This window comes from Mustela putorius, unplaced genomic scaffold (assembly GCF_011764305.1).
Source record: "Mustela putorius furo isolate JIRA1106 unplaced genomic scaffold, ASM1176430v1.1 tig00000275_pilon_pilon_pilon, whole genome shotgun sequence".
Lineage (NCBI taxonomy): Eukaryota > Metazoa > Chordata > Mammalia > Carnivora > Mustelidae > Mustela > Mustela putorius.
The window spans coordinates 27,808,792-27,821,842 of NW_025421341.1; the positions used below are offsets into that span (position 1 = coordinate 27,808,792).

Sequence of the window (13,051 nt, forward strand, 5' to 3'; positions counted from 1 at the left end):
TTTTTTTTTAAGATTTTATTTATTTATTTGACAGACAGAGATCACAAGTAGGCAGAGAGGCAGGCAGAAGAGAAAAGGAGGAAGCAGGCTCCCTGCAGAGCAGAGAGCCGGATGTGGGACTCAATCCCAGGACCCTGAGATTATGACCCGAGTCGAAGGCAGAGGCTTTAACCCACTGAGCCACACAGGCGCCCCTAGTTTTGGTTTTTAATAGTTGTCAGTGATTTTGAAATTTGATGTATGAGTGAAAGCTATTTAGAATTGGTATATTTTTATGTAAATGCTAGGACTATAGGACTATATATAGGACTATAGGACTATAACTATATGTGATTTATTTTCAAGTAATAATCCAGGCAATAAATTGGCTTGGGGATCCAGTCTGAAGAATGGCAGAGCAGGAGATTGTTGATGTGTGGAAGGACTATGACCACTGCCACCATGACTCCTTGATGGGGCTTTTGCTCTTTCTCTTGAGCCAACAAAATCAAGACTCTGGGTCTTTTTTCTAGAGCAGGAATCCATCAATATCACCTGGCAGTACTTGCTAAAGTGCAGGTCTAGGGTTTAACCCTGCACCTGTTGCACACTCTCCTGCAGTAGACTTGGTAAATTATGTTATAAGAAGCTTCCTGGGAGCAATTACAAAGCTTCTGGTAGCACATTTAAGAAGAAAAAGAAACAGATTAAATTAAGGTTAATATATTTTATTGAACACAATAGATCTAGAATAGTTACATTTCAAATGCAAATAAATATTAAAATTGCTAGTGAGATTTTTTACATGATTAATGCTCTTGCTAAGTCTTTTTTTTTTTTTAAAGATTTTATTTATTTATTTGACAGAGAGAAATCACAAGTAGATGGAGAGGCAGGCAGAGAGAGAGAGAGGGAAGCAGGCTCCCTGCTGAGCAGAGAGCCCGATACGGGACTCGATCCCAGGACCCTGAGATCATGACCTGAGCCGAAGGCAGCAGCTTAACCCACTGAGCCACCCAGGCGCCCACTCTTGCTAAGTCTTTAAAAATCCAGTGTACATTTTACACTTACAGCCCATCATAATTCAGACACTAAATTTTCATTGGAAATACTTGGTTTGTGTTCAGATTTATAAAGTTATTTGAAAAAGTGGATTTGCACACCTGAGTAAGTTCAGACATACTTAAATGCACTTGGTATTAGTCTGTCTTCTGCACAGTAGCCTCCAGTCATCCTCCAGAGCAGTGGGAGTAAAGGGCAAATTCCTATAGTGATGCTCAAAGTCTTAGCCCTCTGGTTTTTGGTTCTGCTCTCATTTCATCTGCCACTCCCCTTGCTCCAACACTCCATTCCACCCCAGTCACATGGGCCTTCTATGTTCCCTAAACACTCCAGACACATTTTTGCCTTAGGACCCTGGTCTTAGCTGTCCCTGGGATTGATCTCCCCAGATTTCCACGTAGTGAATTCCCTCATCTTCTACATCAGCTGATAAACCACTCCCCTCCAGCATGAGTCCACATGGTGGGAATGCAGTAGATCTTTGGCTTTTCCTACATCTAAGGAAAAAGTTTAAGAAAGCAGATGAGCTGCATTAGGATGTCTATTTTCCAGACAACAGAGTTGGTACTGCCTTCGATCCTCCTTGAATAAATGACGACCCAGCCTGTCTTTTTTCTGGACATAAAATCATGCCTTGCTAGAATATGGTGTGTAGGGCTGATGTGGCTTCCTTAATGTGTCAGAACCTTCAGTTTTAGTCAGTGATAGAGGATGAGCAAGGTCAGATTAGAACTCTGGGATTTAACTGCATCATTACCACTAGACCACACGTCCTAGGTAGAAACACCTGATTGCCTTCCCCTCTAAAACATAAGAGAAAAATGTCACTTACGTGAAATCTTACGTCTTGCTTTCAGGCAGGCATACATCCTGCTGTTTTAAATTATTTAAACAGCTGCTGAGAAATTTGACTTTTGCACGATCTGCTGAGAATTCACTCTGACCTTGAACTTGATATGTAGCCATTGTCAGAGTGATTTCCCAGGTGACCGGAAGCATCTGGTGTTGCAATGAGCCCAGACTCAGGAGCCTATTTGACAGTCTGCCATCTCGCCATTGTTTTGACATTTGAGTACCACACAGTGCCAGAGCAGCCATGTGGAAAGGAAGGAGGAGATGAGAAGTTTTTGATGGGTACAGCATGCATGAAATGCTAAGTCTGTGAGAGGGATGTTTAAAGATGCCCTAGGTCAACTCACATGAAAGAGATTAGCTGCCTCTGTGCAACCTGATGTGAGATGATCTTGCATTGGCTGGCTTTGTGAGCATGAGGAGACTGCTGTGGAGACAGGCATGGGAAGGAACAACCAGCATCTGATAGGTGACTGCGGAACTCTGGTGAGTCTCTAATTGGCGAAAGAATTTCAGCATTTCCCTGAGACTGGCATGTGCGCAAAGAATTTGCACTGATATAATCGACGGGGAAGATCATGGGTCCTAAAGTCCTAACTTCTGCTCTGTCACTAATTCATTATTAAATCTTATTCACAAATTATGGGCATCGCAGAAATTATAAATCAAATGCCTTACACAGAGAGGCGGTAAAGTCAATGGATGAGGATGCCAAGTTCAGCAACTATTCACCTCCAGACATTTGTTGCCATGAAGGAATGCAGTGCTTTGGATTCCCCAAAAAGCTGAGAATCCAGATTTTATATGAGATCTCCACATTTTTAAAGCTAGACAACTAATTCAACTTTTCAATACTGTGCGGCCCCAACAAAACGTGCTAGAGAGAATGAGTAGATTGTCTCAGTTTTAAATGTGTGGAAACAGAGTCTTTCCTTTTTCTCACCAAGAAACTTAGGGTCAGAAAAGTAATACAGCTCTCCAAGATCAACTTGCGTTAATGAACGTTTGCTGAGTCCCAAGTTTATGCCTCCAGGCAAGATAACCTGTAAAGATCTTTACTGGATAAACTTTCACTGCAAGATCAAGCCACTCCTTTTTTTTCTGAGCTTGTATCTGTACCTGTAAACGAAACAGAAGTACAGTTATCTCCATGAATAACTGTGAAGAGTAAATGAATTTACAACAAGTACTTTGAAATGAGTCAATTTCAAATAAATGTAGTTGAATAACATCAAATGTTAAAATCGAATAGTGTTGGTTGGTCCTTCTTTTTGTTTTGCAGCATCAGCCCTGCAGGGAGAGGGCTTCTCAGGCGAGGAGGGGGATGGGAAGGCGGAGGAAGGGGTGGGGAAGAGAGCCTGGTCTGCTGCAAGGTTTGCAAGCTTTATATGTAAGCTTCATACTTGTGTCACCATCAACAAGTTATTCCTTTCTGCTGAGCCATTATATTTTTACTTTCTGAAAATCCTTCTTGTCACTTATGGGTCATTTGGGAAGAATCAACATCTTTTCTGCATTAAGTCTTTATTATGACATTTATTCAGATCTCCTTTTAAGTACTTCCATGGGGTTTCTTAGTTCGATCCATTGAAGTCTTGATTTGTTTTATTATGCAATACTTGCATTTTCATGTAGCTCTGAATGTTTTGTCATTTCTATTGTTATCATCACATGCATTCCATCAAAAAATATTTACTTCTTATCATGTGCCAAGCCCTGTGCAAAGTACTGGGCTTTTACTAAAACACAAGACAGACAAAAACTCCCTACCTGAGTGAAATTTATATTCTAATCAGATGGAGAGCAAAGAAGCACAATATATAGGAAAAATGTAAAGCATATGAGAAGGGGTGTAGCTATGGAGAAAAATAGAGCCAGGAGAAGGCACACAGAATGCCAGGTGAGGGCAGTGAGAGTTCGATTTTAAATTCATTTTAAAAGCTGAGCAGCTAGGAAAGGTGTCCCTGTGAAGGTGATCCGAGGAAGGGAGGGAGAACACTGATGAGGAAGCAGCGTGTCTGGCATAGTGAGTGGAAAGAACACAGGCAATGAGGCAACCATATTCTTGTCATGTGTGCTGGTGTCACAGAGCCCAGAGCCATCTGAACGGATAGGATATGGGAGAAAGTACTAGAAAGTCAGGCAGGTAAAGGGGTAAAGGGGGAGAGCAGGTGGCTTCAGATGATTTTTCCAAATGATAAATGTATGAAACCCAAATTATTGATGTATTTGGACTCAATTCTACTTAATTCTCTATTTGCAATTCTTTTCCCCTTGGCTTCCTTTTCTTCCTTTACCTCTGTCATCAGATGACTTCATAAAATCACCTTTATGTCGTACTATAGAAAGGAACACAGTCTCTGAAAGTGATAAAGTTCTAGAACATAGGTGAGGTTCGGTGGGGTGAGGGTCGGAGCCGATGACCAAAAAAGAATTCTTGAGACATCTTTGATGCAAAATGGTGGTCTGTTAGAGCACAGGGACAGGACCCATGGGCAGGAAGAGCTGCTGCCCCGGGGATGTGAGAAGTGGTCTATTATATACGAGTAAGAGTAAGTTCGGGAAGGGATTAGGGATGATGTAAGTCTTTAAGGAATTTTAGAAGCAAGGTTTCTAGGACCTTGAGGGGCTAGCTATTTCTGGGGAAAAGGTTATTACCAGTAATAAAATCTTCTTGTGAGACCCTTTAGATATATATCAGTGGGCCATATGCTTGGTAATGATTGTCGACACTATCTTGGAGGTTTAGAGGTAAAGTTTCCTAAGGGAATTGTTAAAGTAGACTTACTTTACTGGTTGGGGGTAGGGGGTTGTCAGGCTAAAATTGTCCTTTGCCTTTAGCAAAGCCTTAAGGTGGAGGTCACTCTGCCTGTTTTAAGGGCTTGTCAGTAGGTAAGGAAATTTAATAATTATTCTTCTGCCTCTGTGTCCCACATCAAAAGCACTCTCTGGCACTGAGTTCTGGCTTTCCCACTTTTTAGCAATACGACCTCGGGTCTGTCACTTCTCTGTACCCTTGGCTGCCTATCGGAGAGAAATGCTGACTAAGACGGGTCCTCTCACGGCAGGTTGTAAGGATGGCATGGAGCCCTTCAGCAGTGGCTAGTATACAGAAAGTCCTCAAAATGTGTGTTATTCTGCTGCTGGTTTGAAAGCTCTGTACTGATTATATTTTACACTGTCAATTTTTAAAGACATATTTTTTAATAATGTGAAAAGTTATTTGATATTACTTCCTAATCTTGGCCACCACAAAACCTAACATTCTTTACCTTCCCCTTAAACATTTCTTATTTGTGATTGTTATTTAGAATGTGTTTTTTAAAAACATGCTTTTTTTTTTTTTTTGCCGTCATCAGATTACTAAATTTAACAATATATTGTGACTTTTCTGGACTTGTTCTGTGTTTTCCTTGGATTCCTCTCTCTTCTTGATTTAGTGTATTTTTTTTTTACCAGTTTTTTTTTTTTTTTAAATGAGGGTCTTTGGGCATCTGAACTATGCTTTTATAACTAGATAGGCTTTTATTTTGTTCTAACTTGTGAATAAGGGTTTACTGGGATATAAAATTTCACAATACTGGTAAGGATTCCTGAAAGTTCTTGAACCTCATTGGACATCATCACTTTTTTTTTTTTTTTAAACACTGTCTATCAACTACAAGATCACAAAATTGTTCTGAGCACTACAGCACTCTCAGGCAGGTGAGAGGATTTCAGTACCCGGGATCTCTCCAGTTTGTTCCCACTTTGTTTCTATGTTGGTCATTACTGATGGAATCAGATAGTGTAAACATTGTAGCTTGGATAACATCCTTCATCTGTGAAGGAATATGAGCAAGATTTGTTCTCTGTGTGATTCAACTTTTATTTCTCCAGTAACATTGCACTTTTGAAGGTACCTGTATTTGTATGGACTCTACATAAAAGGAATTTATTTGTTCAGAAGAAAAAATTGTATTTTGAATACACCTTTTGGTTGCTTTTTGGCTTCTGCTGCTAGTAAATTTGTGGTAAATTTAATTCTGGAAGCAATTTTTCTATTCATCAGAGTATGATTTTATCACTATTTATCTTGTTCATGATTCATAGTGACTTCTGGTCTGTTCACATGTCTGCTGTTAAGAGTAAATAAAATAACCAGGCCCCTGCTTACCTCTCATTGTCCATCTTCATGTGACCCTTCTCTCACTGCCACATTCACACCACCTGCACCTTTATAGATGTCCAAAGGTCCTCTTCTCTTAGAGAGTCTTGACACATCTTGCTGGTTTTGATCTGAAAACTCCCTTCTACATCTTCTTCTGAAACCTATTTATCCTTCAGGTCCCACCTTAAGTATGTCTTCCTTGCAGATACTTATTTGGAATCCCCTGACCAGCTTAGAGACCGCAACACATTCTCTCAGGGAACTCCATATACTTCCCTGGTAGCTTTTGTCAAAATAGTAAGAAAAAAAATTGTTCCTTGTATATCTGCCTCCGCCTTTGTATTTTAGGCCCCATGAAGACAGGGACTATCTTGTTCCCACAGCATCCCCAGTACTTGACTGTGCCCATCTTGTGCTTCCCAGAAGCAGATGTCAAGAAGGGTTAGACATACAGGAGATTTCTTAGGGGAAGTGTTGTGAAAGCTAAAGGGGAAAGAGGGCAGAAACCAACAGGGAGAGTCAGGGAGAGGGGGAAGGAAGGGTTGAATAAGAAGTGTGTCTGACTTCAGCATGACATTGAGAAAATCTGGGCCAGGTCCGTGTGGAGTCTGCAAGCAAAAGCTGCTCCTTAGAGAAAGCCCGTGTTGGGCAAAAATCTCCAGCATGGGTCACCCTCCACCCCCCGCCGCTGCCGGGCTCAGCATGGACCCGGAAGAGTTCAGAGACGTGGGGCTTGGACATGTTTGTCACAGCAGATCTGGAGCTGTGACAGCTGAGCTGCGAATGCCAGGCAATAATGCTCCCACAAAAGGTCCTCTTGAGGGAGTTCTGGGTGGGTCTTCCCACGGGTCCCAGGCTCGTGTGGTTTCTGGAATGGATCGAATGGGCTCCCCAGAATCAATGTCTACGTCTCGGTGCCTGGACCCTGTGAATGTGATCTTATTTGGAAAAAGGGTCTTTGCTGATACAATTAAGATAATGAAGGATCCCGAGATGAGATCCATAGCTGCATGGAGGCTGCATGGGACAGTCTAGACCCAGAACCTATCCACCGTCCTGGGAGATCCTTCAACAGTACAACTCCTGATTATGCTGTTTATCACAAGCAATGTGATAAGTGTGTCTGTGTGTGTGCATGTGTGTACACCCTCACACACACAACACCTAAAATCTTACAGAAGGACTATCTGAAAAATGCACACTTCCTGCACCCAGCAGCAGGCCTCAGTGTGGGTCAGATCCTTTCTCGAGACCTGTTTGGTGCTCTTCCTCTCTCTTACTCCTTTTATTTCCTCAAAATTTTGCTGGAAGAGCAAACAGTTCAATAAAAAAAGAAGTATCTCCCACTGACTTGTATTCCCTAACTGATTTCAGTGCCTTTTATTTTTGAAGAGAACTTTCTCTAGACAATAATTCTTAGTTTAGGCTGCCTCTGTGTGTCTGTGGACTCGTATTTCCAAGCTCTCTCTCTTCTCCAAACGTTATTGTCTGAGGAACTGCCGTGACCCAGAGGGACTGTCCCATTTGGTTTTTCAGGTGTGCTGGGCTAGAAAAATCCTGGAAACAGTCCGTGAGCATTGATATGCTTCCTTATCGTCACCTGATGGTGATCATATGAACATCCACACTCACGTACAGCTCTGTGAGATGATTCACAAGGAGTCGGCAGAGCGCTCCGTCTTTCCAGGAGGCCATGACTCACAAGTTCTATCCCTGAGAGGAATAAAGTTACGCAAATAACAAAAAAAGTTACCCATTTAGAAACATATCTGCTTTGGGAAGCCAATTTGCTAGAAATGTGTCTGGGGTTATATTGCTTATCTTGTTTTACAGATGAAAAGAAATCTGTGTCTTGTGGTTTTGCTGAACCTTGGCTACTATTAATTATCAATGAGATGGGACTTTGAAAAATTTCTGATTTCATTTAGTGTCTTGCATAGCATGATGCTCCTAATCCTAACAGTGTTAAACAGACTACAATGTCTGCATCAGGGCCTCCTTACTTTTGAAAAGGCATTCCTTCTTTCTTCCAAATGGTCACATTCCATTGGCTCATATTGCAGAATATTACAAAGCTGTTGTCTAGGACGAGCTTCTGAAAATAGAAGCTCTAAGGAGGATAGTTGTTACCTAGGCAGTATGTGTCTTCTCTCAGTCCTGGGAGGTTGTTGCTTCAGTCGCCTCTATGGTGCCAACCTTTTGCTTATTAACATTTTTTTAAAGGAAAGATTGAAGCTCTTCTGTTAATCTAGATCCCCTTTGGGTATTTTCATTATGCTTCTCATTAGCCAGCATCTTGGACAGGAGTACAGAGAATTAGGTTTGGAATGAAGGACAAGAAATAAATAGGGAAGGAAGAAGCCAACTTTGTAATGACTTTTGGTAGACGGTCAGCATTCTGAAACTAAAAAAAAAAAAAAGTAATCAATTATCAGAGTTGCTGTGTTTGGACACTTCTTATTCTGTGTGCTTCATCCGTTTATTGTGTTGATTCTTCTTTATAATTAAGTTTTTTTTTGTTGTTGTTTTTTGTTTTATTTGACAGAGAGAGACACAGCAAGAGAAGGAACACAAGCAGGGATTGTGGGAGAGGGTGAAGCAGGCTTCCCACTGAGCAGGGCTTCCCCGCCCCAACCACGCGGGGCTCAATCCCAGGACCCTGAGATCATGACCCAAGCTGAAGGCAGATGCTTAATGTTGGAGCCATCCAGGGACCCATATTGTGTTGATTCTTTAGCTCTTAGTTCTTTACAATTACTCACCACACAAGTAAGCCCCACTAAGATGAAACTACAGCACTTTATAAGATGTTTATGTTGTAAGAAACAGCAACATTCCCGGAGGTATTAATTCTGTTTTAATTCTTGTAGTACATGAATAGTTACAGAGGATTTTCCCATTCACTGCCCTACTTGGTTCTAAGAGCAATCCTGTCTTATGGAGCGCTATCTCGTGCCGTGATGGATAGTGTGTTAGCTTTGCAGAGAAATGGCCCTGAGTTGTAATTCCATCTCTGTCACTTTCTAGATGTAGGACTCATATGGTCTGAATGTTTGTGTCCCTTCATAATCCATTATGTTGAAGACCTAACCCCTCAGTGTGGTTATAGTAGGAAATGGAGCCTCTAAGGAAGTAGCTGATTGTGGTCATAAGGATGGTCTTTGATCTGATAGGATGAATGTCCTTATGAGATGAAACACTAGAGAGATTTCTTTCTCTCCCTCTCTCTCATTCTTTCTGTCTCTCTGACATCTTGCTCCCTCTCCATGCATACAAAGGAAGGCCATTTGAGGACATACCAAAAAGGTGGCTGTCTAAAAGCCAGGAAGAGAGCTCTCACTAGAAATCAAATTTTCTGGCACCTTGAAATCACGGACTTCCAGCTTCCAGAACTGTGAGAAAATTAATTTCTGTTGTGTAGGCTACTTAGCCTCTGGCATTTTGTTATGGCAGCTTAAGCTGATTCATACAAGGATCTTGGATGCATTCACAAATATCTGAGTCACTTCTGTATCATAGAGACCTGGAGTTTCAGGTCATGGTATCTCAGAGTCATTTATTCAGTGTTCTGTTTAATGATCAACTCCTCAGAAAGGCTTTTATTACCTAAGACAGTGGCCACTATCACACTCTACCTCCCACCTTGGTTTTTTTTTTTTTTTCCTCCTGAGACCATCTCTACTTGACATCATATTCATTTGTTTATTTCTTTATGCATGTGTACCTCTCTCACCAGAATATAGGCATTATGAAAGGAGGCTCTTGGTCTGCTTTGATTTTTACTGTATCTTTATAACCTAGAAGAGTGCCGGACACATAGTAGTAGCCAATAAATACTTGTTAAATACATAGGTTTCTGGAGGCAATTAATGGAATGCATATGTTTTGAATCTTAGAGGGTATCTTTCTCATAGTAAGTCCTCAATGATGGTAACCATGATTAAAAGGATGGCATATGAACACAAATTTTACTCTGCCATTTTATCAAAAGTCATTTTCTTAATTCCTCCCTATATGCTAGTCACTAATCTAGGACATGCAAACAAGTTCAAGGTTATACAATTAATTAGAGGCTGATAAAATCTTGATCATTTGGGAGTACCCAAATATTTTGGAGGTTAGATCTAATCTTACCAGTAATAATTTGTCCATTTAGGGGCACCTGGGTGGCTCAGTGGTTAAGCCTCTACCTTTGGCTCAGGTCATGATCTCAGGGACTTGGGATCAAGTCCCACATCAGGCTCTCTGCTCAGCAGGGAGCCTGCTTCCCCCTCTTTCTCTGCCTGCCTCTCTGACTACTTGTGATCTCTGTAAAATAATAAATAAATAAAATCTTAAAAAAAGTAATTTGTCCATTTACCTCTACCATTTAAGTTGAAAATATAGCTAAATTATTTTATTTTGCTACTAGTTCCCATCCGTGAAATGAAAGAACAGGCAGAAAGGAATTTCAAGTCAAATAAAAAACTATTTTGTATGTATTGAAAGGTTTGTGGTTGTTACAACAACGTAATTATGTGGTTAACAGGAAGATGAGAGATGACACAATAGAAAGATATACTTTGAAAAAATAAGCATGTGAAAATTTATTGAGGTGGCTACACTACAGAGAATGTTGACGTCCCCCCAAAAGAAGTAACAGTTTCTCGGTTTTCTAAGATCCACAAAAACATAGAACTACTCACAGACCTGCTAGGGTACCTTACCTTTTCAAAAACTCTGGCTACAAGTCCCTCTGTTCATGAGGAGTGAATAATGAATGTACACTACTGCAGTAGATTCTTGGGTGTACTTTGATTAGGTGAATCAAAGACCCATTTTCTAGGCCAATGAGAGAACAGTTTGGAAACATTGGGAATTGATCCAGGAGTCTCACATCTGTCCAGTAAGAGGTCCCAAAGAAGTCAAAGCAACTATGGGAGATTAAATATGCCCACAAATTCTTTCCAGCTCCTCTCATTGATATAGGGAGTCTGCTTCCCTAGTCTTGAATCTAGGTAGTTCTTGACACTTGCTTTGACCAATAGAAAATGATGGAGGTGCTGTGTGACTTCATTTAGACTCTAGGATCCCCTGAAGTTTCCATGTGTGTCTTCTTAGAATGCTGCATTGAGTCTCCCATGGTATGAAGAAGCCCAGATGGAGAGAGTGTTCCAGTTGAGCCCAGCCCGGGCTGACTCGCCAGCTGAAAGCAACAGCATGAGTGACCTCAGGTAAGGCCAACAAAAGAACCACTCAATTAGTCCACAGAATTATGAGAAATAATGAAGTGCTTTAAGTCTTGAAGTTTCGACATGGTTTGTTATGTTGTGACAGATAACTAATAGAACAACAATAGAGATTAGAAAAAGAGGAGAAAATATATCTGAAGAAAATATATCTGACATGCTGAAGAATGGCACATCTTCTTGAGTGCTGAACAGGATGAATTTTTTAAAAAGACTCATATCTGGATAGATCTTAATGTGTCTACTATCAAAATCTCTAAGATGAAAAGAAAACTCTTTAAGTGTCCAGAGCAGAAAACAAATGGACAAAAACAATTCCTGCTCCCAAAATATTTGTCATTGGCAGCACTTGGACACTAGAATAAAAGGAGACATAAATATCAAAGTCTTGAATTAGAATATTTTTGATCCTAGAATTCCATACCCAGCCCAACAACATTTAAGTGTAAGAGCAAGAGGAAGAAAATTTAAGACCTGCTAGAACCCAGAAAGTTTACCAGCCACATACATTCTCTGAAAGATTTACTCAAGGATATATTACAGCAAACTGAAAAATGAATCAAAGAAAGAGTAAGATCTGATATATAAGAAATTGACAGGTAAACAAAATCAGTAAAACACAGAATTAATCTTTGATGCATAATATGGAAAGCAATTCATAGTAACCTATCTGGAACTAAAGTCCCATAATTTATGACCTGATGTATTGTGGAATTGGTAAAATGATTGAGTGTTAAGTTTCTTTTCCTCTTTAGGAAAATATGTAAATATTGATTTATTTCATGTAACTATAGAAGAATATAGATTTTAATAGTTCTGTCAAGAATGTAAAGGCAGGGGGCACCTGGGTGGCTTTGTGGGTTAAAGCCTCTGCCTTCAGCTCAGGTCATGAGTCCTGGGATCAAGCCCCGCATCAGGCTCTCTGCTCAGCAGGGAGCATGCTTCCTCTTCTCTCTCTCTCTCTCTCTCTGCCTGCCTCTTTGCCTACTTGTGATCTCTGTCTGTCAAACAAATAAATAAAAATCTTAAAAAAAAAGGAATTATTAAAAAAATGTAAAGGCAGTACTGAAAAAAGAGAAAGAGTATGTATAGGGTTCTAAACCACTAGAGAAAAAAATTTACAGTACCACCAAAAAACCACACTTGCTAGTTAATAGAAAAAAAAAAACAACTAAAAGAATACTTCTAAACATATCAATATTGCCCTAATTATGGATGGATAAATTTCACACAGATGCTTGGGTTGGGGATTATGTGTGGGATTGTACTATCTAGCTCAGTGTTGGCTACAATGGAAAGATTTAAAAGACACAGACAATCTAACAATAGAGAAAAAGAACATGATATGCTGGGTCTTCAAATTCAGCATAGCAGACAGAATGTGTATGTTTTTCTCTACCTCCTCTCACAGGTTCATTAAAGAGAAAGGAAAGGAAGGCATGACCCTACAAGGACAAAGAGACAATAACAATTTTCTGAAACTAGAAATCAGAGAGAAAAGTGGTAATTGACCTGGCCAACCAGAGAGAGAGGGCATGGGAGCCTGGGTAAAATCTCTGAAAGGATGAATCATCATGAAAACCCTGAGAATTTGGTGTTAGGTACCTATAAATGTGCAGATATCTGAAAGGCCAAAGGAAGGAGAATGGTTAAAACAATTGGGTTCCTAGGTGCCCTCCTTGTGCTACATATCCAGTTGATTTCCCGCATGTTAATTTAACATTGGAGATTTATTCTTAGGTGAGAATGAACCGAAGGGACTCTGAACTGGGCACACCAA

At 40.3% G+C, this 13,051-nt stretch overlaps 1 long non-coding RNA gene across 1 annotated transcript in view; it reads left to right on the forward strand.

The window, feature by feature from the left end:
• The first annotated feature begins 4,315 nt into the window (after positions 1-4,315).
• The window catches only part of LOC106006865, a 38,615-nt gene continuing 29,879 nt past the window's right edge, over positions 4,316-13,051 (forward strand). The window contains exons 1-2 of the long non-coding RNA XR_001181177.2: positions 4,316-4,445; positions 11,144-11,256. This is a non-coding gene — a long non-coding RNA (uncharacterized LOC106006865). The remainder of the gene's footprint in view (positions 4,446-11,143; positions 11,257-13,051) is intronic.